The following is a 15,481-nucleotide window of genomic DNA, read 5'->3' on the forward strand; positions in this document are numbered from 1 at the left end:
ATTACAGTACCAGACACAGGAAGTACATAAAATATAGCATTTTCAAATAACCAATATTCCTGAGATGTTTTATACCACCACACCACTGGCAATCAGTATATTTTTAAAGAATTATATTTAATATATATTTGTGTGTATATACACATACACATATTTATCAAGCATACAAATATGAGGCTTTTAAACATTATATGGATTCACCTCCTTGCTTGGGACAAATAAAGAATTTATAAATACTATATTAAAGAGAAAATTCAGTAATCTATTAACATAACGAATATATTGGCTAAAAAATGATTGATCTTTCTGCAGTAAAGTACAATCTTTAGTTTTCAGTTAGTGGGAGTGCTTGCATATAAAACTGAAGGAGTATATGCTATATTAACAGTGCCAAAAAACAATTCCAAAAGATATATAAGAAAAGTATTTAGGAATAAAAGGACTATAGTAATTATGAGTAATGGGTACAAGTTCAGTATTTCCATAGTATTTTATGTTGACTAGCAGAATTCTGAACCTGCTCCCTCATGTGCTCCCTTAGGTTCCTTTGGTCCTATTGAGAATTTGAACACCTTTTTCCCTAAAAAGCAAATTCTCTGTGGTGTTCTCACAAAGCTTTAAGTCCTGCTGGAAGAACAGCCTGAAAGCTACTACCATCTTCCTCTTAACATTCTAGTATGTGTTTTCATTGTAGTAGAAAAACTCTGAATTGGCATATAAGATTTTTTTTTCAAGAGAGAGAATCCAAACCTATTGAATGGAAATGGCATCACTAAAGAGAAAGCTATAGCTTTATCTCTTATGTTTTTTTTCTGTAGATACCATCACCAAAGTAGGCTGTTCTTTGCTTCCAACCAAGCAGAAAAATATTTATATTTAGCATTGAGTATCTCTCCAGGATTAGATAGTTATCTTAAGACAGAATTATCTCATTCTGTTCATTAGAGATAATAAATGGAAAAGTTTTTCTATAAAAAATGAGTGCTAGCTTCTTGACCAAAATGTGTTTATAGATGTTAGTTAAATTTGATTCTAGAGCATATGTCATGTCATTACAAGAGAAAAATGATGTTGTCTTTTCCTATTTTATTTTATACAAATTCAAGACTGGGTCTTAGTTTGGGATTTTTTTTTAAATGTTATCCTCAGAAACCTAACCAAGACCAAAAAAGAAAATCTTTTTATGTAGTTCTAGCATTCATTTCAGTGGGACACAGTTGGTGTCAGTTATAGGTACATATTTTTTAAACCAAAATATTCTTGAATTTCACAATTTTTTTCACATTATTATCAAAGTTCTAGAGTATTTGTAACTTTTAAATTCAGAGATATTCTTCTGATAGTGACTGATGTCGTTTGTCCAAGGAAGTTGAAGACTAAGTTTAACTAGTTTAAATTTTTAAGATTTTATTTACTTATTTATTTATTTATTTGAGAGAGAGTGAGTGTGAGAAAGAGGCACAGGAGCAGGAGGGAGGGGCAGAGGGAGAAGCAGACTCTGGACTGAGCAGGGAGCCCCACCTGAGGCTCATCCAGGACTCCGGGATTATGACCTGAGCCAGAGGCAGACACTTAACCAACTGAGCCACCCAGGTGCCCCTAACTAGTTGTTTTAAATGAGAGGTAGTGGAGCTAAATTAAAGACAAAATATCAGAGCTAGAACAGTTGTGAACTTCTCCAAAACACTGGGAAGACATCCTAGGCCCAAATTTCATTTTTAAATATCATTTCAGAAATGTTCTATTAAAATGCATGCAAATTAAAAGTTTTCAAAATTTTAAAAGTTTTTAAAAGTTTTTAAAATTAAAGTTTAAAAATTTTAAAATTAACCATATTTTAATTTAGGTGTTGATACAGATATCAATATGCAAAATGCCTGACATATGATTATAACTTTTCATTCAGTGGATCTATTATCTGGAAGGATTCATCCAACTTTGAAAATATAGGGAGTTAAAATTTATAACTGAGAAAAAATTTGAAGTTTTAATGTTTGTAATGTTTATCAAAATTATATTGATCTATTAATATGGCAGTTCCATTTATAGAGGATTTTTTTAAAAAGTATTGACTGTAAACATTAAAGCAAGATTAGGAGGTTTGTGCGACTGCAGTTTGAAGTTTGATAAGCATTCTTATGAAGACCATCTTGAAAAGGCCTAAAACCCAATATTTTAAAGTGCTTTAGGATTCATTTGCTTTATCATTGTAAAAGGAAATACATTTAATGATATTTTGCTTTCACTTCTTCAGTTCTTTTTGTGGTCATATTCTGTATGTTACAATGTAATACTTATGTAATAAGTATTGGAAATTGTATTGCTGATCCACTGCTCCCTTTTATGAACACTTTTTCAGCATGTATAATTAGAAGGAGCTAATTCGTTGAGATGTCAGTGTATTGCTTTTAGGTGCTTCCTTAAGGAACAGTTTTCCTTGAATTTTGTCTGAGCAAAAACATACCATTTAGGGTATATAGTGTCTGTAAACAAATTTAACTTGTAACAGGTGATCTTTAAGCTCAACACGTTATACTTTCTGTTTTTCTTTAATATGGGGGAATGTTAAGTTATTTTAAGACAACATAAAAACTTTTCTATATAAAATGTGGCTTCAATCCCAAATGGAAAAAAAATAAAGATACTGTATTATCTTTAACTTGTAAAATCAGTTAAAAAAGGAATTCCAGTATATTTTTGGTAGGCACTTATTAAAAATTTTTAATAAAAACTGGTATTTGATCATCATTTACATTTAAAATATCTGTTTTAAAAGTTTTTACAAATGTTCACCTCCCCCAATAAAATTATTTAACCCAAACATGTATTAGTGGATCTTTGAATAAAGAGGATTGGAAACAGTTTTCTTTAAGCCATACATGTGGCCTCCTTGAACAAAAAGATTTCTACACAAATTATTTTCTTTATGGTTTTGGGGACTTTTGTAGGGTAGCTTTGGGACACTTAGCATTAAATGCCTTCAAAAAACAATGGTTGCTCAGGCAGTGAATTCCAAATAACTATTGTCTCACTGTAACTCCTACAGATTTATTATCAGGAGAAATGCTTTCAGATAGTGTCAGCAGGTAGAAAATATAAATTAAAAGAGTTTTTAAAGTTAAAAAATCTCCTTCTTTTAAAAACACCTAAGTACATCTTTAAAGTGAAAGTCATCATCTTCTTCTAGATACCTAATGTTCTGAAATGGGAACCATGCCAGGGAGGTTATGTGCTTTAGAAGTGTAGAGGACTATATTTAATATTTTATAAGTAGATTTATATTAAAATCAGTGTCTATTTACTTAAGTCAGGGAGAATACCTCTGTAGAAGGGATATACAAATTGAAATCCTGACAATTTACAAAAAGAGGGCACATAATCCTTTTTTTCCAGAAGAGCAAGTTTTGAATTCCTTCTGTTTTTCTTCCACTTTTTCCTCCTTTGCTAAAATGACAATTCTTTGTGCTCTCAGTGATAAGATGCAGAAAAATGAAGTCTAAGGGTGATTTATTACTGTTTATATTACCAAAAGACAAAATGACACTGCTCCAACTGCTCCAAGTGAGAGAAGAGTCTGGAAATGTCAAAATTATTGACTCAGGATTATGATCATAGATGGTCCCAATCTAGAAAGTAAAGCTTCTATGTATGCATTGTGGAGAATCCAATTCTAGGAGCTCCAATTTTTCAAGATTTCTCTTAGGAAACAATACTTTAATTAAAAGACAGTGATTTTTAACATTCACTTTTCAGTCCTTGAGAATTCTAGGCAACTAACTGTGAAGAAATCACTTCCGTGACTTACTGTATCATTCAGAGTTCATACTGGTGTAAGTTATAAACTAATTTTTTTCTTTTAGTAAGAAATAGTCAAAATCATTTTAAGCATTGCTGTGTGCTCTTGTATAATTCTTGGAACTTTTCTAAAATTAGAAAAGTTAAATTTCAATTTCAACTAGTATATTTGAAAATTGTAAGCCAAACCAATAGAACTTTATTTTAAATAGACAAAAGCACCCCATTAACTTAGATTTAATGCATAAAATTATATGTCGGAGTATGCACACAAAATTTTTAAATTCCTATAGAATTAATGTCATATTAAAATATAAAACTATTAATAAATGATTCACCTTCATTAATTATAATTCTGTATTATATTATTGGAAATTTTTAGTATTTTTTTCAACTCAAAAAGCTTAAATGTCTTCCAGTAAATATTGGAAACAAACTATTGGATTATCTGAATTTTCCAGATCTCAATCCATTATAATTGGATGATATTATCTTATGGCTATCTTTCCCAATCTGTCTTTAAGTTCTTTAAGTTTTCAATTTATAAATGACTAATGTTAAAATGTAGGTGAAATAGCAAACTTTCTTGCTCTTTAAATGAAAATATTCTGCTGTTTTAAAACAAATCCTATATATCTCTGAAAAACATATCTATTTTATATCCATGTACATTTTCCCAATATAGACCAGACCAAAACTAATTATTGAATATGAGAAAATCCCTATAGTACCATTTCACTAGACGTTAAACAGTTCATCCAATAAAGAATAAATTTAAAGCTGGAAGAAGATCTAACTTCAAAGCTTTGAGAACAAATGGAATCCTTAAGAATTTATCTCAAATATGTTTCATTTTTTTCACTTTTATTTTTCTTATTATGTTCAGTTAACCAACATATAGTATATCATTAGTTTTTGATGTAGTGTTCAACAATTCATTAGTTGGGTATAACACACAGTGCTCATCACAACACATTCAAATTTCAGCTAATTCAAATCCAATTGTTTGGCATTAAAGAAAATACTGGTAAAAGGAATTATAGTCACTGAGTGGGAAATGAAGTCTAAACATCTAAATGTAGTTGTCCAGCACCCAGTAAAATTGCTGGTATGATTTTCTACACTATTTCAAGACATACATTCTATCATTAAACAAACAGTTCAGCATTTTAGGAAAAGAGTTCATATAAATACAGCTTTATAAATGTTTTAGGTGCCTTTTTAGCCTTATAGTTCACATTACCAATTGTAATCTTTTACTACAAAAATTTTGAAGTGTTCTTAAGAACTTGCTATGTCTCCATAAATGAAAATTTAAAGAGTATTAATGGGGGCGCCTGGGTGGCTCAGTCGTTAAGCGTCTGCCTTCGGCTGGGCATGATCCCGGCATCCTGGGATCGAGCCCCATGTCGGGTTCCTCTGCTGGAAGCCTGCTTCTTCCTCTCCCACTCCCCCTGCTTGTGTTCCTTCTCTCACTGTCTGTCTCTATCTCTGTCAAATAAATAAATAAAATCTTTTTTAAAAAAAGAGTATTAATGGAGTATTTAAGAGATGAATGAAGTGCCCAGAGTTGAGTGAAACACATATTTTTGCTTTAATGTTGACTGTATGTTAAATCAGATTAGTATTTTTACCATGTTATTGCTCATTGTATAGTTCTGAGACATGTATGTACTATGTTGGAAAATGTATTTTAATGTTAACAAATTTTACATGAATAGTGCGGGGTTTTTCTGGTGGAAACTATTTTTTAAAATGGATTATACCATGATAAGTGTACTTTCGTCATCGTCTAATAGCTTGTATACCTGTTTCATTTGCTTTGTCTCATGCTTTTGTGGAGTCTGTGGAAAGAGCACTGTATAGATTCTTAGAGTAAATGAGTTTTTGAAATAAAATCATTGTGAAATATGCAGTGATGTGTCAACTGTAAAATGGGTAAATGCTTTTTATTTCAAACACCACCAAATTGTTAAAAAGGAACTTTACCCTGGAATTTGTACAGAATCACAACTGATAATAGGAAGATACTGATCTACAGTATACTATGGCTCTATATAATTGACTTTTGTCATTTATAATATATTAACCAAAAGATAACATTCATTCATTTCCCAAACTTCATTTGATTTTACATTGGTAAAATTTACTTATATTTTCCTCTCTCTAAATAAGCAGTACCTATAATACATTGGCTAAGAACATAATTGGTGGTGATATAAATAAAATGGCAATATCATTTAGGAAATAAATCAAAATAGTATGACATTATATTGAATCCCTCCCAACATGTGCATGTACGTGCATACACACACACACACACACACACACACACACACACACTATTACCATATATTTAGCAGAGCTGGATAGTGTATTTACTAAGGTATGCTGACCACACATTCAAGCAATGGCTTTAGTGATCACTCTATGGAGTGGAAAATAGATTAGGATATAGTGTTAATTGGAAGAATTAAGAACTATGATAAAAGGGATTGGAGAGATAAAACACCACTTGATATGGTTTGCTTGAGGTTTCTACAGTTTTAGCAATAGCCTAGAAATGCTAGGCTGGAGAATTAATTATTTTACTGATAGAGCAATATATCAGTAAATACAGTTATGCCAAAGATGTCATATTTTCCCTACATAAATCTACATTATACAAATTATTGAGTCACTAAAGCTTAAAGCAAAATAAATGAATAAAAAACCAAAATGACCCACTGACACAATCAAGACAGTTTTTTGTTTTTGTTTTTGTTTTGTTTTGTTTTTAGAGAGGGAGGGGGGCAGAGAGAGAGGGAGATATAAGGTTTGATCTCACGACCCTGAGATCATGACCTGAGCTGACATCAAGAGTTGGATGCTCAACCAACTGAGCCACCGAGGCACCCCTACAAGACATTTTTTTAATCCTTTAATATGCAAGGATAAGTTGTGTTTTGTGTGGTACTTCCAACTTGACCAGAAAGCACAGATACTGTCCACTTATATAAAAGAGCTAACTTTAAATTAGTAACAAATGGTGGTAAATAATAAATGCAAGCCAAAAATATTTATTTTCCTTGTAACAAGCCAGTTAAGTGATGGGTGATGGTCTTTAAAGGCACCATTATATTCATATAGTATATTTATAAAATACTGTAACATTCATTATTGAGCATTAGTAGAAATGAGATTCATTTACCTTGGGATCCCTGACAATGATGCCATTAAGTTACTTGCATATTATGAAATTTCTGATTAGACGTGGTGATTGCTGTGCTTGCCCTCCCCCCACATTATTTCCAATGTTAAAGTGGAGAGACATTATTGCTCTGTATGCTTTCATTTCTGCTCAGATTGGGTCTGGTCCCTAGTAGGAATATTTAAAACTACCTACCTGCATGATTTCTTCAAAGGTTCAGTTTTATTAGAATTTCAACAACATTTTTACATAAAAATAAAATTGTTAAAACATAGAAAGATGATGAATAGTGTTCTATTTCCCATCACTGCACACATTACATGTTGTCCTTCCCAGCTGCTTCCATATTCATCTCTCATATCCTATGTTATTACAGAATTTCCATTTCGAAAATCACCATTAGTTGCCATGGAAAGAATTAAAATATCAAAAATATAATTTGAATAACATGATCAAACAACAAATTGGGTCACCTTTATAATATACATATATCTGTGAGATTATCCCTACATTTCTTTCAGCTTTTATTTAGGGACTCCCTCTTCCCATATCCAAACATACGAAAATACATGAATGTAACAGGTACTTAACATACATGTCATGGAGGAAAATCACCTCTCCATGGAGGAAAATCACCTCTCCAGTTTCAGAGGGAGATACATAGAATAGTCTTGGTTACAGTTAATATAGTTGAAACTGATCACTTTTTCTAGACACAAGAGATGGGATAAAACAATGGTTGAACTGAGAGGCATTACCAGCTAATAAAATTGTAAAAAGAAAAAATTCCTCTGAAAGTAGTTCTATGGGAAGGTAATTATATTCTGGCAGGTTTTTGATGCCTTTGTGGATTCTAAAGGAGAAACAAAACTCACCTGAACAACCCTTGTCTAGGCATATCTGGGTAACTTCTTTCAAAACTCATTCAAAGACCACTAGCTCTGGGGTATTAATCCAAATGTTCAAATGGAATAACTGAGAAGCCCCATTAGGGAGGCCCTCAGGGAAATTGTTAATTATGGCTTTGTCACTCCCTTCCAAAGACTCAGACTCCTAAGCATTTGCATCCCTGCCCCTATACCACCACCATTTTATCAAGCTCATACAAATGTGCATCCTTATATGATTCCACCACCATAGGCTGTACTTAATACATCCTTCCATCAAAATGTTAATGGCTCATGGTACCATCTTCTGCCAAGCAAGTTAATTCTTTTAACTTTTGTTATATCATGTGCAATGTCCAGGATGAAGTCAGTAAAAATGGTGGAATGAGAACTTACAAAAATTCAGTTTTTGATAAAAGCAATGAAAAAAATGCAAATATTGTCAGAATTAACTTTTTCAGTGTTCAAAATTATCAAAGGGGTTGCAGCAACACAAGGAGAAAAATACCTGAATCTTAGTAAGAACAGAAGCTTTCTGGTTTTTTTTTAAATACTTAATTTTTAGAGAATTTTTAGGTTCACTGAAAAATTGAGTGGTAAGTGCAGAGAGCTCCCATATATCCCCTGCCCTATGCTTGCCCAGCCTCCCCCACTATTAACACCCCACACCAGAATGATATATATATTTTTAAAATCAACGAATCTACATTGCCACATCATTATCACCCAAATTCATAGTTTATATTAGATTTCAGCCTTGATAATGTACATTCTATGCATTTGGGCAAGTTTTAAATTACATGCCCTCACCATTATAGTATGCAAAATAATTTTAGTGCCCTAAAAATCCTTGTACTTTGCCTATTTATTCCCCCCTCCCCCTAACCAATGGCAATGACTGATCTTTTTACTTATCTCTTATTTTTCTTTCCCAAAATGTCATATAGTAGGGATCTTACAGTATGTAGTCTTTTCAGATCGACTTCTTTTACTTATTAATACATATTTAAGATTCCTCCAGGTCTTTTCATGGCTTGATAGCTCATTTCTTTTTAGTACTGAATAATATTCTATTGTTTGTGTGTACCACAGTTTAACCATTTATCTACTGAAAGATGTATTGGTTCCTTCAAAGTTTTGACAGTTAGGAATAGAGCTGCTATAAAAAATCTGTGTGGAGGTTTTTGAGTGGATATATATTTTCAGAATACTTAAGTAAATACTAAGGAGTGTGTTTGCTGGATTGTTTGGTAAGACAAGGTATACGTTTTGTTTTGTTTTGTTTAAGAAACTGCCAATCTGTCTTCCTAAATGGCTGTACCATTTTGTATTCCCACCAGCAAAGAATGTGAACTCGTACAGCTCAACATTATGGCCAGCACTTGTTGTTGTCAGTATTTCAGAATTTTGTGATTCTAACTGAAGTGTTATGGTATCTCATTGTTGTTTTAATTGCAATTTCCTGATGACATACGATGAATGTTCTTTACATTTGTTTATGTGCCATCTGTATATCTTATTGGTGTAAAATGTGGAGTCTGTTAAGATGTTCTGTTCATTTCTTTTTTCATCAGATTGCTCGTTTTCTCACTGCTAAGTTTTATGAGTCCTTTATTTTGAATAACAGTTTTTCTACTTTTTGCAAATATGTTCTCAAAGTCTGTGGATCATATTATCCTTCTCTTGAATGTGTCTGTTACAGAGTAGAGCTTTTAATTTGAATAAAGTCCAGCTTATCAACTATTTCTTTTAGGTATTGTGCATTTGGTGCCTTTGGTATTGGATCACCAAACACAAGGTCATCTAGATTTTTTCCCATTGTCTTCTAGCATTTTTGTAGTTTTGTGTTTTGCATTTAGATCTATGATCCATTTTCAGTTAGTTTTTGTGAAGGGTGTAAAGTCTGTGACTAGATTATTTATTTTTTGGATGTGGGTATCCATTCATTCTAGCAGCATTTGTGGAAAAGTCTATCTCTGGAGAGAAAAAAAGATGGTGGAGGAGTAGGGGACCTTTTTTCAGCTGGCCCCCTGAATCGAGCTGCATATCTACCAGATCATACTAAATACCCATGAAATCAGCCCGAAATGTAGGAAGATACATCTGGATTTCTACAAATGAACATCTCTGGCACTGAGTATTGAGGCACGAAGTGGAGAGCCATGAATCTGTGCACAGATATCAGAAGATAAATGGAAGGGGGAGAGAACCCCTGTGCTCGGGTGCTTAGAAGCAGTAGCCACCTGCACTGGGAAGCGGGCCAGACTCACGGACCCACAGCCCCTGGGAAACCAGGCTGAAACTGGGAGCTCAGAAGTGTGCATGCAGCCAGACTGAAAACCAGAGCTCTGGAGTGCCCACAAACCACACTGAAACAGGGAGCTTGGGAGTGCATGCAGGAACCGGGGCAGCTGGAAGTGTTCAAAGCACAAAGGGCAGGGACAAGCCAGCCCTGGGAGTGAGGACTGGGAGAACAGCTATGGGGTGCACAACCCGGGATGCTGTGGGGTTTTTAGTAGCACCAACGGAAACAGAGTTTAAGTGCCCAGGAGAGCAGTGAAGAGCAGACTGTGATCTCCCTGTTCTGAGATGGAGACTTGGATATGGCCACTGTTGCTCTGACTTTCAGAAGAGTCAGAGCACTCATGGAAAGCCACCAGAGAGCAAAAGCCCGGAAAAACCAGTTCACACTGTGCCCATCCTCCCCCCCCCACAGGGGAAAGGGCAACTCTACCCAAACAGGGTTGCCTGAGTATCAGTGTGGCAGGCCTCTCCCCCAGAAGGTAGGCTGAAAAAACAAGAAGGTCCTTATAAAACAAGTGCACATTGCTTGGGTACTGGTCAATAATTTGGGCTTTGTACATCCCTGCAAACTCTCCTCATCAGAATGACAAGGAGGAGGAACCCCCAATAAAGGAAAGAAACAGAGACTGTGGCCTCTGCCACAGAACTAATGGATATGGATATAACCAAGTTGTCAGAAATGGATTTCAGAGTAACAATTATCAAGATGATATATATAGGCTTGAAAAAATATTAACAAAAATATTAATGAGAATATAGAATCTCTAAGGGCTGAAATAAGAGTGAATCTGGCCCAAATTAAGAATGATATGAACCAAATGCCATCTAAAATGGATGCTCTGATGGCCAGGGTAAACGAGGCAGAAGAATGAACTAGTGACTTGGAATATGAGATGATAGAAAAGAAGGAAAAAGTGGGAACTTGGCTTAAAAAACTCCAAGTTCAAAAAGGTAGAATACAGGAGATTACTGACTCAATGAAACATTCCAGTGTCATAATCATCAGCATCCCCAAGGGGGTGGAAAAAGAGACAGGTCTAGAAGAGATATTCGAACAAATTGTAACTGAAAACTTCCCTAATCTGGCTAAGGAAACAAACATTCATGTCCAAGAGGCAGAGAGGACCCCTCCCAAAATCAATGAGAACAGACCTACACCATGTAGCATAATAGTACAATTTGCAAATCTTAGATCCAAGGAAAAAATCCTGAAAGTGGCTAGGGGGAAAAGAATCCTCACCTACAGAGGGAGGAACAACAAAATAATGTAGGACCTGTCTACAGAGACCTAGCAAGCGAGAAAAAGCTGGCAAGACATACTGAGAGCACCAAGTGAGAAGAACATGCAGCCAAGGATCCTTTATCCAGCAAGGCTGTCATTCAGAATGGATGGAGAGACAAGGACCTTCCAAGACTGACAGAAACTGAAAGAATATGTGACCACCAAGCCAGCCCTAAAAGAACTATTAAAGAGGGTTCCATAACAATAAAAAGACCCCAAGAGTGATACAGAACAGAAATTTACAATCTATAGAAACAAAGACTTCACAGGCAGCATGTGATCATTAAAATTATATCTCTCAATAATCACTTTTAATGTGAATGGCCTAAATGCTGCCATAAAATGCCACAGGGTTCCAGATTGGATCAAAAGACAGGACCCATCCATATGCTGTCTAGAAGAGACTCATTTTGAACCTAAAGATACATCCAGACTGAAAGTGAAGGGATGGAGAACCATTTTTTATGCCAACGTACCACAAAAGTAAGCCACGGTAGCAATTCTTACATCAGAACCTAATCCTTAGGTTAAAAGAAGAAAAGACATTTTTATTTTCATCATTTTCCTCATCCAAAATCTGAAAGATGTCCTTATTACTTATGGATTAAAAATCTAAATACTGATGTTTGCTTATTTAAGCCTGCTGTAATTTGGCTGACCCTTACTCTCCATCTTATCTGCCACCATTTTTCAGCCCTCACTCTATGTTTAGTCATGTTGGGGTCTTTATTCTAACCATCTAACCATAAATAATGTTTATCCTACTGATGTGGAAATGTTGAGGTTCAGAGCCGACAGCCAAGAAAGAATTCTTGAGATGTTTTTGGTGCAAAAATGTGTTTTTCTCATAGCTCAGGGACAGGACTTTTGGGCACAAAGAGCTGCACTAGGGTTGTGAGGAGGAATTGATTATATACTTTGGAGTTGAAAGAGGTAAAGACAAAGGGAAGTTACCAAAAGGACTTTCTTATGCTAAAGAAGACTCACAGGATCTGGCAGCCCAAATATTGTCAAGTTAAGGATATTTTTCTCTCTAGAAAATCATTAACATTAAGACAGTTGGGAATTCCTGGAGGAATGTCCTACTCTGCCTGTCTCAAGTATTTGTCAATGGGCTGCAGGTTATAAAGAAACTTAATAGGAGTTAAGATGGTGGAGGAGTAGGGGACCACTTTTTCAGCCAGTCCCCTGAGTTGAGCTGGATAGGTACCAGACCAGCAGGAACATCCACGGAATCAGCCTGAGATGCAGGAAGATACATCTGGATCTCTACAAATGAACATCTCCAGCGCTGAGTATTGAGGTACAAAGTGGGGAGCCATGAAACTGCGCACAGATATCAGAAGATAAACAGAAGGGGGAGGGAGCCACCATGTCTGGGTGCCGGGAAGCGGTAGCCACCTGCACGGGGGTAGCCGGCGGACCGCAGACCCGCACCCTCGAGACAGCAGACTGAGACCGTGAGCCAGGGGCGCGCGCTACCAAGCATCTCACGGAACTCCAGAACTCCGGTGTGCTGACTGGATCCATTCTGAGACCGGGAGCTCCGGGAGCACGCACAGGGTGACTGGTGGCTGGCGGGCCACCTGCACTGGGGAGCAGGCGGACCGCGGACCCGCACCCTCGAGACAGCAGACTGAGACCGTGAGCCGGGAGCACATGCCATCAAGCATCTCACGGAGCTCTGGAACTCTGGTGTGCTCACTCGATCCACGACTGAGACCGGGAGCTCTGGGAGCAAGCACGGGGAGACTGGCGGCTGGCGGCTAGTGGGCCACCTGCATGGGGGAGCAGGCGGACTCACGGACAGCACACGCGAGACAGCAAACTGAGACCGGGAGCTCCGGGAGCGCACGCAGGGCGGCTGGCGACTGGCGGCTGGTGGGGTTAGAAACACAAAGGACAGAGATGCGCCAGCCCTGGAAGTGAGGGCTAGGACGCCGGGTGTGGGGCGCACAGCCCGGGATGCTGCACGGTTGAGCAGCACCAACAGAAACAGAGTTAAAGTGGCCAGAACATCAGTGGAGAACAGGCATGATCCCTCTGTTCTATGACAGAGGCTGAATTTCGGCCGCTGTTGCTGTCTCAGAAGAGGCACAAGAGACCACCAGGGAAAGCCACCAGAGAACAAAAGCCTGGAAATACCGGCTCACATGGTGCCCATCCCCATCCCCCCTCACAGGGGACACAGAGACTCTACCCAAACAGGGTTTCCTGAGTCCCAGCATGGCAGGCCCCTCCCCCAGAAGGCAGGCTGAAAAAACAAGAAGCCCACAACCCGGAGCGCCTGAGTGGCGCAATCATTAAGCGCCTGTTTTCGGATTAGGGCATGATCACAGCGTTCTGGAAAGGAGTCCCTCATCAGGCTTCTTCCCTGGGAGCCTGCTTCTTCCTCTCCCACTCCCCTCCTTGGGTTCCCTTTCTTGCTGACTGCCTCTCTCTCTCAAATAAATAAATAAAGTCTTTAAAGAACAAGCCCACATCCCTAAGATCTCTATAAAACAAGGCACACGGCCTGGGTCCCAGTCAATAATTTGGGCTCTGGACGACCCCGCAATCTCTCCTCATCCGAATGATGAGCAGGATAAGTCCCCCCAGCAAAGAAAAGATAATGAGTCTGTGGCCTCTGCCACAGAATTAATACATATGGATGTATCCAAATTATCAGAAACCTAAGGGCAGAAATGAGAGTGAATCTGACAGAAATTAAAAATTCTATGAGCCAAATGCAGTCAACCTAAGAATATAGAATCCCTAAGGGCAGAAATGAGAGTGAATCTGACAGAAATTAAAAATTCTATGAGCCAAATGCAGTCAACCTAGAGGCTCTGAAGGACAGGGTCACCGAGGCAGAGGAACACATTAGCGAATTAGAGGATGGGTTAGTAGAAGAAAAAGTGAAAATAGAAGTTGGTCTTAATAAAATCCATGCCCACGAATGTAGATTACAGGAGATTACTGACTCTATGAAATGATCAATGTCAGAATCATCGGCATCCCTGAGGGGGTGGAGAAAGAGAGAGGTCTAGAAGAGATATTTGAACAGATTGTAGCTGAAAACATCCCTAATCTAGCAAGGGAAAAAACATTTGTGTCCAAGAGGCAGAGAGGACCCCATCCAAGCTCAACCACGACAAACCTATGCCACGTCACGTCATAGTGCAATTTGCAAATATTAGATCCAAGGATACAGTATTGAAAGCGGCCAGGGCAAAGAAATTTCTCACGTCCCAAGGCAAAGTTATCAGAATTATGTCAGACCTGTCTACAGAGACCTGGGATTGGGGAAAGGCTTGGGGGGGCATTTTTAAAGCTCTTTCAGAGAAAAACATGCAGCCAAGGATCCTTTATCCAGCAAGGCTATCATTCAGAATTGATGGAGAAATAAAGACGTTCCAGAATCACCAGTCATTAACCAATTTCATAACCAGGAAACCAGCCCTACAGGAGATATTAAGGGGGGTTCTATAAAGGTAAAAAGGCCCCAAGAGTGATACAGAGCGGAAAGTCACAACTGATACAAACAAAGACTTTACTGGGAACACGGCATCATTAAAATCATATCTCTCAGTTCTTCGTGCCAATGTAAACGGTTTAAACTCTCCCATAAAATGCCACAGGGTTGCAGATTGGATAAAGAGAAATGACCCATCCATTTGGGGTTTGCAAGAGACTCATTTTGAACCCAAAGATGCATTCAGACTTAGAGTAAGGTGATGGTGTACCATATTCCACGCAAATGGACCTCAAAAGAAAGCTGGAGTAGCAATTCTCATATCAGATAGGTTGGATTTTAAACTAGAGGCTATAGAGAGAGACACAGAAGGGCATTATATTATTCTTAAAGGAAGTATTCAACAAGTGGATATGACAATTATAAATATATATTTCCCCAACAGGGGAGCAGCAAGATACACAAGCCAACTCTTAAACAGAATAAAGAGACATATAGATAAAAACACGTTAATAGTAGGGGACCTCAACACCCCACTATCAGAAATAGACAGAACACCCTGGCAAAAA

The sequence above is a fragment of the Ailuropoda melanoleuca genome, chromosome X (genome assembly GCF_002007445.2).
Source record: "Ailuropoda melanoleuca isolate Jingjing chromosome X, ASM200744v2, whole genome shotgun sequence".
In the NCBI taxonomy this organism is placed as follows: domain Eukaryota; kingdom Metazoa; phylum Chordata; class Mammalia; order Carnivora; family Ursidae; genus Ailuropoda; species Ailuropoda melanoleuca.